Raw genomic sequence first — 14,947 nt, 5'->3', positions numbered from 1 at the left:
CTAAAGTTATTAAAGGGAGTGGACATATTTTTCTCGAAGGTGTGACATCACAAATAAAAGAAAATTAACGTAGAGTGAAATCATCACTGTAGTTAGAGTCAAAATGCCTTGCCTGTGTTCCAAACTTTGGGCCAGTCAACCTACCGGGTGCACGGTTTCCTCATTAGTTTCTTCAGAGAGTAAATGAGACATTGCATAAGCTAGCACCTAGCATACAGCAGGCAAATACTGCTGGATTTCTTTCTTCCACTAAATGAGAAGAAAATAATGACTCCCACATTTACACGTTTTAGAATATTTTATTTTGCGTCAGCGAATAGAGAAAACAAAGGAGGGATGAGAGAACAGGAAAGGAAAGGGGCAAAAAGACAAAGTGTTAAGCGGATTGACCCAACGCTTTCATCGATATCCTCCTCAATTTCCTTGATCTTGGGTCTCGCTCTACACGCAGGCCTCCAACCACACCGGTCTGTCCGGATCTCCCTCCCCGTCAGTGCCGGCTGTCCCCACCACGCGCGGTCTCATCCGCCACCCCGCCCCTACAGCCCACTTTTCCCAGGCCCTTGGCCATCCCGCGCCCGGTAGGAATTCACCTGCACGTAAACAGCCAGGGCAACCGTCCTCCCTCCTTGGAGCCCGCCTCCCGCGGCCCCGGGCTCCCTCCCCCGCCCCCTGCGCCACCCCGGTGCCCCGCCCCGGGCGGGGAGAGTCGGGGCGAAGGGAGGGCCTGCCAGGTGAGGCGCGGTCACCCTGGGCCTCTCACTTCCGCCCAGGTGAGGCAGGGCCGACACCGAGCCCGCCGGACCGGGGCTCCCACCTGCTCCTCCAGCGCACCAGGTAAAGCGTGGGGTCCCGGCTGTGCAGTGCGCGCTCGCCCCTGGGGGTCCCCGCGCCTGGAGGCCGGCCGGGGGCAGCTCCCTCGGGGCTTCCCGGGCCTGCCTGCCCTGCCCCCGCGCTCTCCCCGCCCGCCCGCCTGGAGTGGGTGGGAGCCGGAGGTGGAGGGCGCCGCCGGGCGCTCAGAGGGGCCGCGGCGAGGATGGGGCGCCCGCGGCGTCCGTCCGCGCTGGCCCGGGAGGCGGGGCGGGGGCGCCGTCCTCCTGCGTCGGGCCCGGGTGACCCCACGGTGGTCCCCGCCCCGCCGCGCAGGGCTCGCCGAGGCCGCGGGCAGGGAGGGGCGCCGCCCCGCCTCTCCAGGCCTTTCGGGCCTCGAATCTCGGCCCACTGGTATTCGGGGGTGGCACGGATCCTATTTTGCGCCCATATCGGTGCCCCTGTTTCGCTCCCAGAGCTGGGCGGAGTCTTTCCCTCCATCGGTGGCCGTGGAAGGAGGGAACGGGGTGAGGGGACAAAGAGGAGGGGGTGCTCAGAGCCGGGCTGAGGGGGCGACTTGGGCCTGGCTGCGTTGCGGCGCCTGGTCATCCCGTAGCGGAGGTTCCCAAGCCAGCGGTCAGGCCCTGGGCTCTGCCAGCCTTGCTGCGTAGATGGGGAGGTTCTGTCGGAAAGTGCTTCCAGCCTTAGGGGAAATTCCTGGATTCCTGCTTTTAAATCAAGCTCAGGAAAGCATTTTCAGATCACTCCCACTCTCCAAAGCGCCCCAGCCGTCCCGCACACAGGCCGAATTAAGTGAACACCCCTTCACTTGGCACTTTGTCATATTTCCAAGTGGCTCTTGTCACTTTGAATTCCAGTTTGTTGTTTACTGGCTTGCCTCTGCCATTTAGAGGGTGCCCCTTTCAGGGCCTTATTTTTCGACTGCATTTAGGGTCTGGCTATTGGTAGGTGCGCGACAAGTGTTTCTTAAAGGAAGGCAGAAGCCTTTGGAAACCCAGAAGGACAATGTCGGTTCCACTGAGGATGATACTACCACATTCTGGGCTAAATTCCTATTGGCTGCAAATTAATTTGCACACATCTATTTGAAAGGAGTGGAGGCAGGGGCAGCGGTTAAAAACTTAAATCTGTTTGCAGCATTAGAAAATGTTAGGTGAGATTGAGCCTTTTAGCTAAAGTGAGCTTTGATGTTTTTAGGGCCCCTAATGGCCTTTAAGATGTTAACAACAACAACAACAACAAAACACTCCAAATGTGTTGAATTTATTTGGGAATGAGAAATGAGCGTTATAGCCCGAGGTGCACAGGCCTGGCAAGCCATATATGCATGGAAGAGGGGAGGGTAAAAGGAAACTTTTATTGGCAAAGTAAGTGCAGATTGCGTGAAAACAGAGTTTATTGGTTTTGCAGACTGAAAGCCAGAGTTGGCCATTGTTGAAGATGCCATTACTGGGCAGGTGTTATGGAGAGCATCTTATCAGGCCTGGCACCCTGCCTCATGCCTGTTATCTCAGCTACTTAGGAGGCTTAGGCAGGAGGATCGCTTGAGGCCAAGAGTTGGAGACCAGCCTGAGCAACATGGCTGTCTTTACAGAAAAAACTTTTTAAATAGTCAGGTGTGTCGGGAGGTTGAGGCAGGGGAATTGCTTGAGCCCAGGAGATGGAGGCTGTGGTGAGTGGTGTTTGCACCACTACACTCCAGCCTGGGTGACAGAGCAAGAACCCTGTCTCAAAAAAAAAAAAAAAAAAAAAAAAGGAAAAAAGATTATCTTATCTTATCTGAATTACTGCATTCCTAAAGAAAGAATTTCTTGGGTGGTTATTTTAGTTCCTTCTTGAGACGGATCTTTATCTCAGAGATGCAAGCATGAGCTTTCTCCCTCAGGCTCTCTAGTTTGTTTGGGTTTGACAAAAAGTGATTTTGACCTGGTATCTGCAACTTTCACAAAGATAATAACAAAGTTAATAAATATGGAAATACTTATGGATAGAACTTATAAAATGAGTTCTGAAGAGATTTGCCCTTACTAGTCCAGATCCTATTAGGAGTAAGAGAAAAAACACAAACTTTTTCCTCTGCTCTCACACCACTACAATCAACACTGAGGACTTCTGTGACCAAATAAATGTGTGGGCCCATCAGTTCTGCATCAAGCAATAGCTGAGCATCTAACAGTTCGATTCTGAAACTATTTACCTGGGGATAGTGTCAGATCCCATAAGACTGCCCTCACTTCTGATGCCAATCACAAGTCCTAGATTGTTTTACCCCGGCTTCTGACTAACCACCTATAAATTGGGAATCCCATAACTCCCTCCTCTGGTTTGGTTAATTTGCTAGAGCAGCTCACGGAACTCAAGAAAACACTTATTTAGGTTTATTACTAGTTTATTATTAAGGATATTACAGAGGATACAAGAGGAAGAGATGCACAGGGTGAGGTATGAGAAGGGGCATGCCACCCTCCAGGAACCTCCATGTGTTCAGATATTGAGAAGCTCTCCCTACCCCATCTTCTTGGGCTTTTTATGGAGACTTCATTGGGTAGACATAATTGAAGCATGGGGTAGGGAAACCTAGCAATGCCTATCTGTTCAGATTTTTCTTGGCCTCTCTCTGTAGCATTCCTTCCTCCAGGGTATGGGCAGGACCCCTTCTTATGGGGGTCTTATGACCTACAATCAGACAAGGGAGGTCAGATAATTTTTTTAAATATTTATTTATTTATTTATTTTGAGACAGAGTCTTGCTCCGCTGCCCAGGCTGGAGTGCAGTGGGTGATCTCAGCTCACTGCAACCTCCGCTTCCCGGGTTCAACTGATTGTCCTGCCTCAGACTCCTGAGTAGCTGGGATTACAGACATGTGCCACCATACCTGGCTAATTTTTTTATTTTTAGTAGAGACAGGGTTTTACCATATTGGCCAGGCTGGTCTCGAACTCCTGACCTCAAGTGATCCACCTGTCTTGGCCTCCCAAAGTGCTGGGATTACAGGCGTGAGTCACTGCACCTAGCCAAAATTATTTTACTTTATTTTATTTTAATTAATTAATTTATTTATTTGGAGACGGAGTCTTGCTCTGTTGCCCAGGCTGGAGTGCAATGGCACTGTCTTGGCTCACTACAACCTCTGCCTCCCAGGGTCAAGCGCTTCTCTTGCCTCAGCTTCCCAAGTAGCTGGGATTACAGGTGCCTGCCACCACACCTGTCTAATTTTTATATTTTTAGTAGAGATGGGGTTTCACCATGCTGGCCAGGCTGGTCTCAAACTCCTGACCTCAGGCGATCCACCCGCCTTGGACTCCCAAAGTGCTAGGATTACAGGCATGAACCACTGGGCCTGGCAATTATTTTTATTTTAAAAAATTTTTATTCATTTATTTTATTTATTTATTTTTGAGACAGAGCCTTACTCTGTTGCCCAGGCTGAAGTGCAGTGCCGCGATCTCCACCCACTGCAAACTTCACCTCCCTGGGTTCAAGCGATTGTCCTGGCTCAGCGTCACAACCTCAGGTGTGCGCCACCACCACTGGGTAATATATATATATATATTTTGTATTTTTAGTAGAGACAGGGTTTTGCCATGTTGGCCAGGCTGGTCTCAGACTCCTGACCTCAAGAGATCTGCCCGACTTGGCCTCCCAAAGTGCCAGGATTACGGATGTGAGCCATCACGCCTGGCGTCTTTTAAAAAATTTTTAGTAGAGACTGGGTCTCGTTATATTGCTCAGGCTGGTCTCGAACTCCTGGTCCAAGCCGTCCTCCCGATTTGGCCTGTGAAAGTGTTGGGCTTACAGGCGTGAGCCACCCTTCTGGCCCAGAGAATTTCTTTACAGCCACCTTCAAGATGGAAAAGCAGGGGAAGATTAGAGTCCTGCCTTGGGGAGAAAAAGGAGCGGATGAAAGGAGGGGCAGGAGAGTGTCAGAGATATTTCTGGGGACTGCTTCTGAGACTTAAAGCACCCCAACAGTATAACAAAAGACTGTAACAAGAGTTATGGGAGTTATAAACCAGGAATCATGGATGAAAACCAATATGCAATATCACAAGGTCACATAAAATGGGTTTCCCATCAGAAAAATAGTTGTGTTTGAAGCTGAATAGAAAATTAAGCTCTATTCTGCATTTAATGAAACCGTAATAAGTTTAAGCCATACATTAATATTTCTGTAACTATAAAGCTAACATATTCATTGTAGAAAAATTGGAGAAAATTTTCAAAAAAGAAACTAAAAGTACACAGACTGTCTACTATTGAGAGATAACCACTAATAACATTAGGATGTATTTTCTTTCAGATTGCATTTTTAAAGTTAAAGAGAAAAATCTGTATATATGTTCTCATAGTGAATTCACATTTAGAACCTTGTGATTCTGAGACAATGACTCAGCATTTTCTAGTTCTTACAATTGCATTTTTACTTAGCAGCATTTAATAATTATCCTTACACTGAAGAGCCAGCAGGCTGAATTTACTTGCTTTGTTAAAGTTTAACAAGAATATATTAGGTTGGGGAAGCCAAAGTGGGATTTAATTTGTTCACTTAAGACTTTGCTCCCCTTGGTGAGCCAACTTGGTAAGTTTTTTGAGAAACGGGACCAATCTACCTTGGTATTTGCATGACCATTGCTATGTTTTCTTCCTTAGGGTTTTGTGTAGATTTGGATGCCTTTTTTTAAAGCCCTTATTTTAGGTTCCGGTGCAAATGGGGAGAAATTTAGTGCCTGTCAATACCCTTCCTTTTAAGTCAGTGGGATAGATCGATGCTGAAGATGTAGAGCTCACTTATTTTTTGTGTTCGTACAGCTGTCCAGCCAGTAAAGTTTGGAGACAAGGAATTGGGTCCACCTACCACATAACGCTTGACAAGTCATTTAATTCTGGTCCTCCAGAATCTGGTCCCATTTGCAAATGGTCTGCCTTACAGAGATTTGGCGAGGTTGAAAGAAAAGAATGTTCAAGAATGTGTCTTGTAATCTGTAAGCTATTATTCTCCTGCTTTTTGTTCCTCCCTTATGTTTAATTCCGGTAAAATTATGGAGTTGTGATCTTTTTATTGGGAAGAACTCAAGTTTGTGAGTGCTCTTACTCAGATAGTTACTTTAAGAAAAGGCATAGAGACCATATGAGCTGAACTGATGAAGTCTTTCCTAAAAACACGGTGGAGGAAGAAAAAACAAAAGCAAAACAGGGATCTTTCTGAAAAGGCATAGATTAAAACTTTACTACAGTAAGCCACTCTCACACGTGGGCATGGGCCACTTTATATTGGGTTAGTTAGGATTGAAATGTGCTGTAAATGCACAATACACACAAGATTTTGAACAGATTTCATGTAAAAAGGAATCTAAAATATCTTATTTATTTTTATTTTTTGAGATACAGTTTCACTCTGTTGCGAAGGCTGGAGCCGCCTCCTGGGTTCAAGTGATTCTCGTGCCTCAGTCTCCCAAGTAGCTGGGATTACAGGCATGCGCCACCACGCCCTGGTAATTTTTGCATTTTTAGTAGAGATGGGGTTTCATCATGTTGCTCAGGCTGGTCTCTAACTTCTGACCTCGTGATCCACCCGCCTCGGCCTCCCAAAGTGCTGGAATTACAGGTGTGAGCCACTGATCTGAATATGTTTATTCTTAAGAGGGTTTAGTTTACCAAAGCACTTACACTGCTATGTGTATACTGCCTTAATGCCTTTTTTTTTTTTTTTTTTTTTTTTTGAGGCGAGTCTTGCTCTGTTGCCCATGCTGGAGTGCAGTGGCTTGATCTCCGCTCACTCCAACCTCTGCCTCCCAGGTTCAAGCCATTCTCCTGCCTCAGCCTCCTGAGTAGCTAGGACTGCAGGCATGCACCACCACGTCTGGCTAATTTTTTGTATTTTTAGTACAGACGGGGTTTCACCATGTTGGCCAGGCTGGTCTCGAACTCCTGACCTCAAGCGATCCGCCCGCCTCAGCCTCCCAAAGTGCTGTGATTACAGGTGTGAGCCACCGCGCCTGGCCATGTAAATGGATTAATACTCCAAATTATAGGTCCTCTCTATAACCTCCTCCCTTATACTCACTACAGTGGTGAAACATTTTATTTTTCAGACTTCTCAGAACTAACTTACTGATTACACACTAAAATCTTTGCTACAGTAATTTAATTATTAGCTTTTGCAGTGCCATGATCATGGTTCACTAGCCCTGACCCCCTGGGCACAAGGGTTTCTCCCACCTCAGCCTGGACTACAGGCACGCACAGGCACGCACCACCACGCTCAGCTAGTTTTTGTTTTTGTAGAGATGGGGTTTTGCCATGTTTTAAATCATTTTGATTGAAAAGAGATGCTAATAGTAGTTATCATTTGTTGAATGTGTACCATGTGCTAGGCCAAATGCTCTAAATTATCCTCTTCAGTGTTTTCAATATACATATGAAGTAATTTTTTTTTTCTTTTTTTTCTCCTGAGATGGAGTTGCCCAGGCTGCAGTGCTGTGGCGCCATCTTGGCTCACTGCAACCTCCATCTCCTGGGTTCAGGCAATTCTCCTGCCTCAGCCTCCCAAGTAGCTGGGATTCAGGTGCCTGCCACCACGCCCAGCTATTTTTTTTTATTTTTATTTTTATTTAAACAGAGTTTCGCTCTTGTTGCATTTTCAGTAGAGACAGGGGTTTCACCATGTTGGCCAGGCTGGTCTCGAACTCCTGACCTCATGATCCGCCCGCCTCAGCCTCCGAAAGTGCTGGGATTACAGGCGTGAGCCACCACGCCCAGCCATGAAGTAATTTTTATTAACTCTTTTTTACAAACAAGGGGACTGAGGTGTAGGGAGATTTAAACAATTGGCCTACAGAACGGGTCCTAGGGATAGACCCTGAGTCTCTATGATTTCAAAGCTCATAGGCTATAGAATTTCCCATATTTCAATAATTGGCTATTGAATCAACTGGCAAAAAGTTGATTATTGAAGTAGACATTTAGTTCTAATCCTGTTTTTGTGTTAGTGACCAATAGGAAATGATCTAAATTCTCGTCAACAGGAGATTGGGTGAAGAAAGTATGTATTCCTACCGTCGAATGTTACTTAGTTGTTACAGTGGCTGAGCAGGAACTGCCTATATCATCGTGAATAACACCCCCCACCGCAGCCTGGTGTTTTTTTTTTTTGGAGACAGGGTCTCACTCTGTTGCCCAGGCTATGGAGTGCAGTGGTGTGATCATGGCTCACTGCAGCCTAGACATCCTGGGCTCAACTGATCCTCCCACCTCAGTCTCCTGAGTAGCTGGGAGTACAGGTGTGTGCCACCACAGCTGGCTAATTTTTAAATTTTTTTGTCAAGATGGGGTCTTGCCATGTTGCCCAGGCTGGTCTCAAACTGGGGCTCAAGTGATCTGCCTGCCTTGGCCTCCCAAAGTGCTGGGATAACAGATGAATAAATCTTAAAAATGTAAAGTTGAGCTTAAAATAGCAAGTTGCTGAAGAATAAGTATACAGTATGATGTAATTTATATAAAGTTTAAAAACCTGCTGAACAGTAATATCGTAAACCAGGACAATGTGTGTTTTAAGAATTTCACATTTGAATTTTGTCTGTATTGATTGCTTGCACTTGGGAAGCTGCCTCATAGTTCAAAGAAGTTAGTGGAACCACTGTGAGATGAACATTCTCTAATCTAGGTTGTACTCTTAGAACCAAAGCAGACCAAGGTCCTGCCCTTGCTTTGACCCTTTGCACACCTTGCTTGGTTTGGTAGATGGCTTTTAGGCCTGGGTCTGTGGGCTTTCAGGGACAGGTCAGTTTCATTTCACTTTAGCTTCCATTAATAATAATTAGTGGGTGTGGCTTTGACAATAGGGGCTGGTGGGCAGGGCTTCTGCCTGGTCTCCCTTGGGGTTATTTTCTGGAGCTTTTTTTTTTTTTTTTTTGAGATGGAGTTTCTCTATTTTTGCCCAGGCTGGAGTGCAATGGTGTGGTCTCGGCTCACCACAACCTCTGCCTCCCGGGTTCGGGTGATTCTCCTGGTACTATTACTACTGAGTAGCTGGGATTACAGGTGCCCGCGACCATGCCTGGCTAATATTTTTGTATTTTGAGTAGAGACGGGGGTTTCTCCATGTTTGTCAGGCTGGTCTTGAACTCCCAACCTCAGGTGTTCTGCCTGCCTCGGCCTCCCAAAGTGCTGGGATACAAGCATGAGCCACCATGCCCGGCCCATTTTTCGGAGCTTGTAATGAAGTTCCAGGACGTAGTGTGGTAGAAGAGGGAGATCAGTTAAGTGAATGTTGAGGGTCAGGTTGTAAATCTTCCCACCATTTAAAATTTGAAGTATTCTCTCATTTTTAAAGTAGTTATCTACTGAAAGGTCACTAACAGTTGAACTCCTTCCCCATGGAATTAACTCTCTCCAATGGCATCTATGTTTCCTTGCTTTGTTTTTACCTTTTTTCATAGTATCCCTTTCCCTTTTCTATTTTATTTTACTTTTTTTTTTTTTTGAGATGGAGTCTCACACTCTGTTGCCCAGGCTGGAGTGCAGTGGTGCGATCTCCACTCACTGCAATGTCTGCCTCATGGATTCAAGTGATTCTCCTGCCTCAGCCTCCCGAATAGCTGGGATTACAGGTGTGCACAATGACACCTGGCTAATTTTTGTATTTTTAGTGGAGACGGGGTTTCACCATGTTGGCCAGGCTGGTCTCAAACTCCTGGCCTCAAGTGATCCATCTCCTTGGCCTCCCAAAGTGCTGGGAGTACAGGCGTGAGCCACCACGCCTGATTCCTGATATGACCATAATTTCTGGGGAGAAGCTGGGAGTGTACAGTCGGCAGTGCGGGTAAAATTGAATAGCATTTTTGAGGTGGAAACTAATCATTAGTGAATAGTATGAATGCCCAGGTCTTTTTAGTGGGGACTGGCTACATAATCAGAGACCTCTAAGTGTGAAAATTTCCCAGATTTTTTTTGTCATTGTTGCTCGTTGGAGAAAACTGCTACCAACCAGAATACAGAAGCCTACCATAGACTGGGTGCATTGTCTCTAGCCTGTAATCCCAGCACTTTGGGAGGCCAAGGCAGGCAGATCATCTGAGGACAGGAGTGTAAGACCAGCCTGACCAACATGGTAAAACCCTGCCTTTACTAAAAATACAAAAATTAGCCAGGTATGGTGGTGCATACCTGTAGTCTCAGCTACTAGGGAGGCTGAGGCAGGAGGATTGCTTGAACCCTGGAGGTGGAGGTTGCAGTGAGCCAAGATCACACCACTGCACTCCAGCATGGGCAACAGAGTGAGACCCTGTCTCAAAAAAATAATAATAATAATAAAATTAAAAAGGCTGGGCGTGGTGGCTCGTGCCTGTAATCCCAGCACTTTGGGAGGCCGAGGCGGGTGGATCACCTGAAGTTGGGAGTTTGAGACCAGTCTGACTAACATGGAAAAATCTTATCTCTACTAAAAATACAAAATTAGCCCAGCGTGGTGGGTCATACCTGTAATCCCAGCTACTCAGGAAGTTGAGGCAGGAGAATCGCCTGAACCCGGGAGGCAGAGGTTGTGGTGAGCCAAGATCTCTCCATTGTACTCCAGCCTGCGCAACAGGAGCAAAACAACATCTCAAAAAAAAAAAAAAAAAAAAAGAAGCCTACCATATAGCAGTTTAACTTTGTTCCTACAAAAGTGGCCAAGTTATAGGAAGAGTATTGATATGCATTGGTTAACTTTGAATAGTTTAATGAGAAAATTAGCATGAGTTAACTGAATTATTCTGAAAAACTGACTCTTTTCATTTCTTTTTTTTTTTTTTTTTAAGACGGAGTCTTGCTCTATCACCCAGGCTGGAGTGCAATGGCACAATCTTGGCTCACTGCAACCTCTGCCTCCCAGGTTCAAGCGATTCTTCTGCCTCAGACTCCTGAGTAGCTGGGATTACAGGCACCTGTCACCACACCTGGCTAATTCTTGTATTTTCAGTAGAGGCGGGTTTTCACCACGTTGGCCAGGCTGGTCTCAAACTCCTGCCCTTGTGGTCCAAGGCCTCCCTTGTGCCCGCCTCGGCCTCCCGAAGTGCTGGGATTACAGGGGTGAGCCACCGCGCCTGGCCTTCATTTCTTTTTAAAAAAATTTATTTATGTTCATTGAAGCACTATTCACAAGTTTTAATTTCAGATTCTGAATTTAAAGTGGTGTCTTTCAACTTCAATTTCAACATTTCCTTTTTTTTTTTTTTTTTTTTTTTTTTTTTTTTTTTTTTTTTTGAGACGGAGTCTCGCTCTGTCGCCCAGGCTGGAGTGCAGTGGCGCGATCTCGGCTCACTGCAAGCTCCGCCTCCCGGGTTCACGCCATTCTCCTGCCTCAGCCTCCCGAGTAGCTGGGACTACAGGCGCCCGCTACCACGCCCGGCTAATTTTTTGTATTTTTAGTAGAGACGGGGTTTCACCGTGTTAGCCAGGATGGTCTCGATCTCCTGACCTCGTGATCCGCCCGCCTCGGCCTCCCAAAGTGCTGGGATTACAGGCGTGAGCCACCGCGCCCGGCCTCAACATTTCCTGAATGTTCACTGTCAGGAGGATTTAAACATTGCTTAGGCTTAAGCATATATCTGCAAACTGTCAGGATTGTTCTGGAATTTATATATGTTTCCCAAATTCCAGGGATATAGTGGTCCAAAATATAGTATTTTTATATTTAAGGTATTTAGAAAAGTCTTGTTATTTGGTAGGAACACAATGCTAGGACACCTGACTTGAATCTGCATTTGTATGGCAGCAGATGTATTTATTTGAAGTACTGGTGGAGAGCAACCATTATTCTTTGGCTAGGAAAGTTTGTTTTTCGTTTAATCAGTACCTCATAAATGCTGAGCTTTGAGGACAAAGGAATGATAATTAGACACATCCTGAGTTTTGTACTCCAAAGGAAACAATAGAAACTTAAACCTTCAATTTTTGAAAAACTTCAGAAATCATGACTATATTTACACTTGACATTGATCTTTGCACTTGATATTGATAAGCATAAATATAATTATATTTACACTTGCTCATTGATTCTTCAAACTCCCTGGTTCAATGAGCTCTGGAAAATTCCCACTGGGTAGTTATGTGTGGTCTAATTGTGACCTGCCCAATTCACATGTGCAGTTAGAGGCTGAACACCTGTTCTTTCCCAAAGATATTGCAAGTGATCATTTTCTCCCCAAATTTCAGGTTAGATATATCATGTGTCTTAGTAAATCAGTGGGGAATTACATTCTTGTGAGGTACTGGGAGCTCAAAAAGTGTTTCTCAGAATCCTTACTTTGCCTAAATTCTTGATTCTATTATATATATATATATATATTTTTTTTTTTTTTTTTTTTGAGACAGAGTCTCGCTCTGTCACCAGGCTGGAGTGCAGTGGCGCGATCTTGGCTCACTGCAACCTCTGCCTCCCGGGTTCAAGCGATTCTCCTGCCTCAGCCTCCCGAGTAGCTGGGATTACAGGTGTGCATCACCACGCCAAGCTGATTTTTGTATTTTTAGTAGAGATGGGGTTTCACCATGTTGGCCAGGCTGGTCTCGAACTCCTGACCTCAGGTGATCCACCTGCCTTGGCCTCCCAAAGTACTGAGATTACAGGCATGAGCCACCGTGCCCAGCCTATATATTTTATTTATTAAGTTTTTTATCTTAATCAGATCAAGAGTTTAATAAAAAATATATAATCAAATAAATATAAAATATAATTTAATTTAAAATTAAATTTCTATCTCTCTTCAAATACTCCATTAATTGGCGTTGGCCTAGGCCTTGGGTTTTAAAAAGCCACAATATTATAATAATTTCCTTCAATCACATTCTACAGTGAACCAGATATGAAAAATTCATGGCAGAAACTCTCTGGATCAATGATGGAGTGGAAGCTCCCAAGCATAATAAAGTTCTCATTCTCTGGAGGCTGTCCAACTATGAGGACAGTAGTACAATGTGGCATCTTAATTTCTAGCTGTGACCAATTGTAGGTAGCCTATCTATGGCAAGTTAGACTCAGTTTTACCGTGTTTCAACAAAGCTGAAATCCCCCTCCATAAGCCCTGTTGGTTTCTTAACTAAACAGGTAAATTTGAATGACCAAAGATTTCCCATGACCATACCCTGAGTGAGACATAGGTTCCATTTAGCCTGAGTGCTGTTTGATGGATAGTGAGTTGTAGAGTTACTTGTGTTTCTTCCTTTTCTTGTCATATACTCTTTTTTGTCATAGCTAACTGCACCCTCAATTTCCTGGGCTTGGGTAATTCTCCCACCTCAGCCTCCCAAACAACTGGAACTACAGCTTTGCCACCACGCCTGGCTAATTTTTTGCATTTTTTTTTTTTTTTTTTTTTTTTTTTTTTTTGTAGATACATGGTTCTGCTATGTTGCCCAGGCTGGTCTCAAACTCCTGGGCTCAAGCAATCCTCCCACTTGGGCCTTTCAAAGTCCTGGAATTACAGGCATGAGCCAACGTGCCTGGCCTTATATACTCGTAAAGCTTTAATCTTCTTCCCTAGACATTTCTTTTCACCATGGAATTGTAATTTTCCAGGCCTGCTTTGTGGACATAGTTTAACCTTACTAATTATGAGTCAGAGACCTGAGTTTCATGATGAGCACCTGTAGTCCCAGCGACTCAAGAGGCTGAAGCAGGAAGATCTCTTGAGCCCAGGAGTTCAAATACAGCCTGGGCAACATAATGAGACCCTGTTTCTGAAAAAATAGAATAAAATAAGAGGTAGACGGCCAACCAATTTCTACCCTTAATCCTTACCAAGGGATACTCCAGTATGGTCTCCAAAATGTGCAAGATGATCCATTAAGAGGTTAGGAAGATGGGCAGGGCGCAGTGGCTCACGCCTGTAATCCCTGGGGGATTACACTTTGGGAGGCCGAGGCGGGTTGGTCACGAGGTCAGGAGTTCAAGACCAGCCTGGCTGAGATGGTGAAACCCCGTCTCTACTAAAAATACAAAAAAAATTAGCCGGGCGTAGTGGCGGGTGCCTGTAGTCCCAGCTACTCGGGAGGCTGAGGCAGGAGAATGGTGTGAACCCAGGAGGTGGAGCTTACAGTGAGCCGAGATGGCGCCACTGCACTCCAGCCTGGGCGACAGAGCAAGACTCTGTCTCAAAAAAAAAGAAAAAAAGAGTTTAGGAAGATGACAATAAAACTTTACCATTTTTACCTTACCCTCATAAAGTTTCTATTTTATGTATGTTTTAAAACATATGTTAGTATAGTAGTATATGTTTATAATTATTTAAAAATAAATTGAGTTACATGGCCAACACATTTTTACTGATGGGAATGTGTGTTTTAAAAAGTTTGAAGACCACTAATCTATACTATTATCAGAATTACATTTTAAAAATAGAAATCTGGACTCAGTACTTCCCTACTTAAAAGCCTTTAATTATTTCCTGTTGCTAACAGGATAAAGACCAGTCTGCTTAGCATTGTTTACAAGGACCCTTTCAAATTAGTCTATCTAAATCAGAGCTTCTCAAACTATCAGTGGTGAAAGATCAGGCTCCCCACTCTATAATCTTTCAAGAACTGATATTTTTGGAAAATACGTTATTAGAAAAAATGAAATTTTAAAAAGACACACAAAATAAGGCCACGTGTCTTTTTATTTTTTATTTTTAGACGGAGTTTCTGTTGCCCATGCTGGAGCGCAGTGGCGTGATCTCGGCTCACTGCAATCTCTGCCTCCTGGGTTCAAGCGATTTTCCTGCCTCAGCCTCCCAAGTAGCTGGGATTACAGGCACCTGCCACCACACCAAGCTAATTTTTGTATTTTTAGTAGAGACGGGGTTTCTCCATGTTGGTCTCGAACTCCTGACCTCAGGTGATCCACCCACCTTGGCCTTCCAAACTGCTGGGATTGCAGGCGTGAGCCACCGCACCTGGCCACCAAGTTTTTTATTACTAAATGTAAGACATTTTACTCTGCCATATTGCAGGAAAGTTTCTAAATGTTCATTCCCAATTTCGATACTTGTGCCTTTATGGGCCAAGCATCAGTTTGCAGTCTATACTTGGAGTAACTGTGGTCTTTTTTCCCCTTTCTGCTACTTCTGAAGATCTTATATTAGGTTATTAAAAGCTAGT

The 14,947-nt window shown here is 45.0% G+C and overlaps 1 protein-coding gene across 7 annotated transcripts in view; it reads left to right on the top strand.

The window, feature by feature from the left end:
* Window positions 1-679: 679 nt before the first annotated feature.
* PATJ (PATJ crumbs cell polarity complex component) overlaps window positions 680-14,947 on the top strand; it is a 422,746-nt gene continuing 408,478 nt past the window's right edge. For all 7 annotated transcript variants that reach the window (XM_057298703.2, XM_034966355.3, XM_034966351.3 and 4 more), the window contains exon 1: window positions 680-837. The gene's annotated coding sequence lies outside the window, so the exon portion shown is untranslated. The remainder of the gene's footprint in view (window positions 838-14,947) is intronic.

The sequence above is a fragment of the Pan paniscus genome, chromosome 1 (assembly GCF_029289425.2).
Source record: "Pan paniscus chromosome 1, NHGRI_mPanPan1-v2.0_pri, whole genome shotgun sequence".
Lineage (NCBI taxonomy): Eukaryota > Metazoa > Chordata > Mammalia > Primates > Hominidae > Pan > Pan paniscus.
This window is presented reverse-complemented; position numbering and strand designations above follow the sequence as displayed.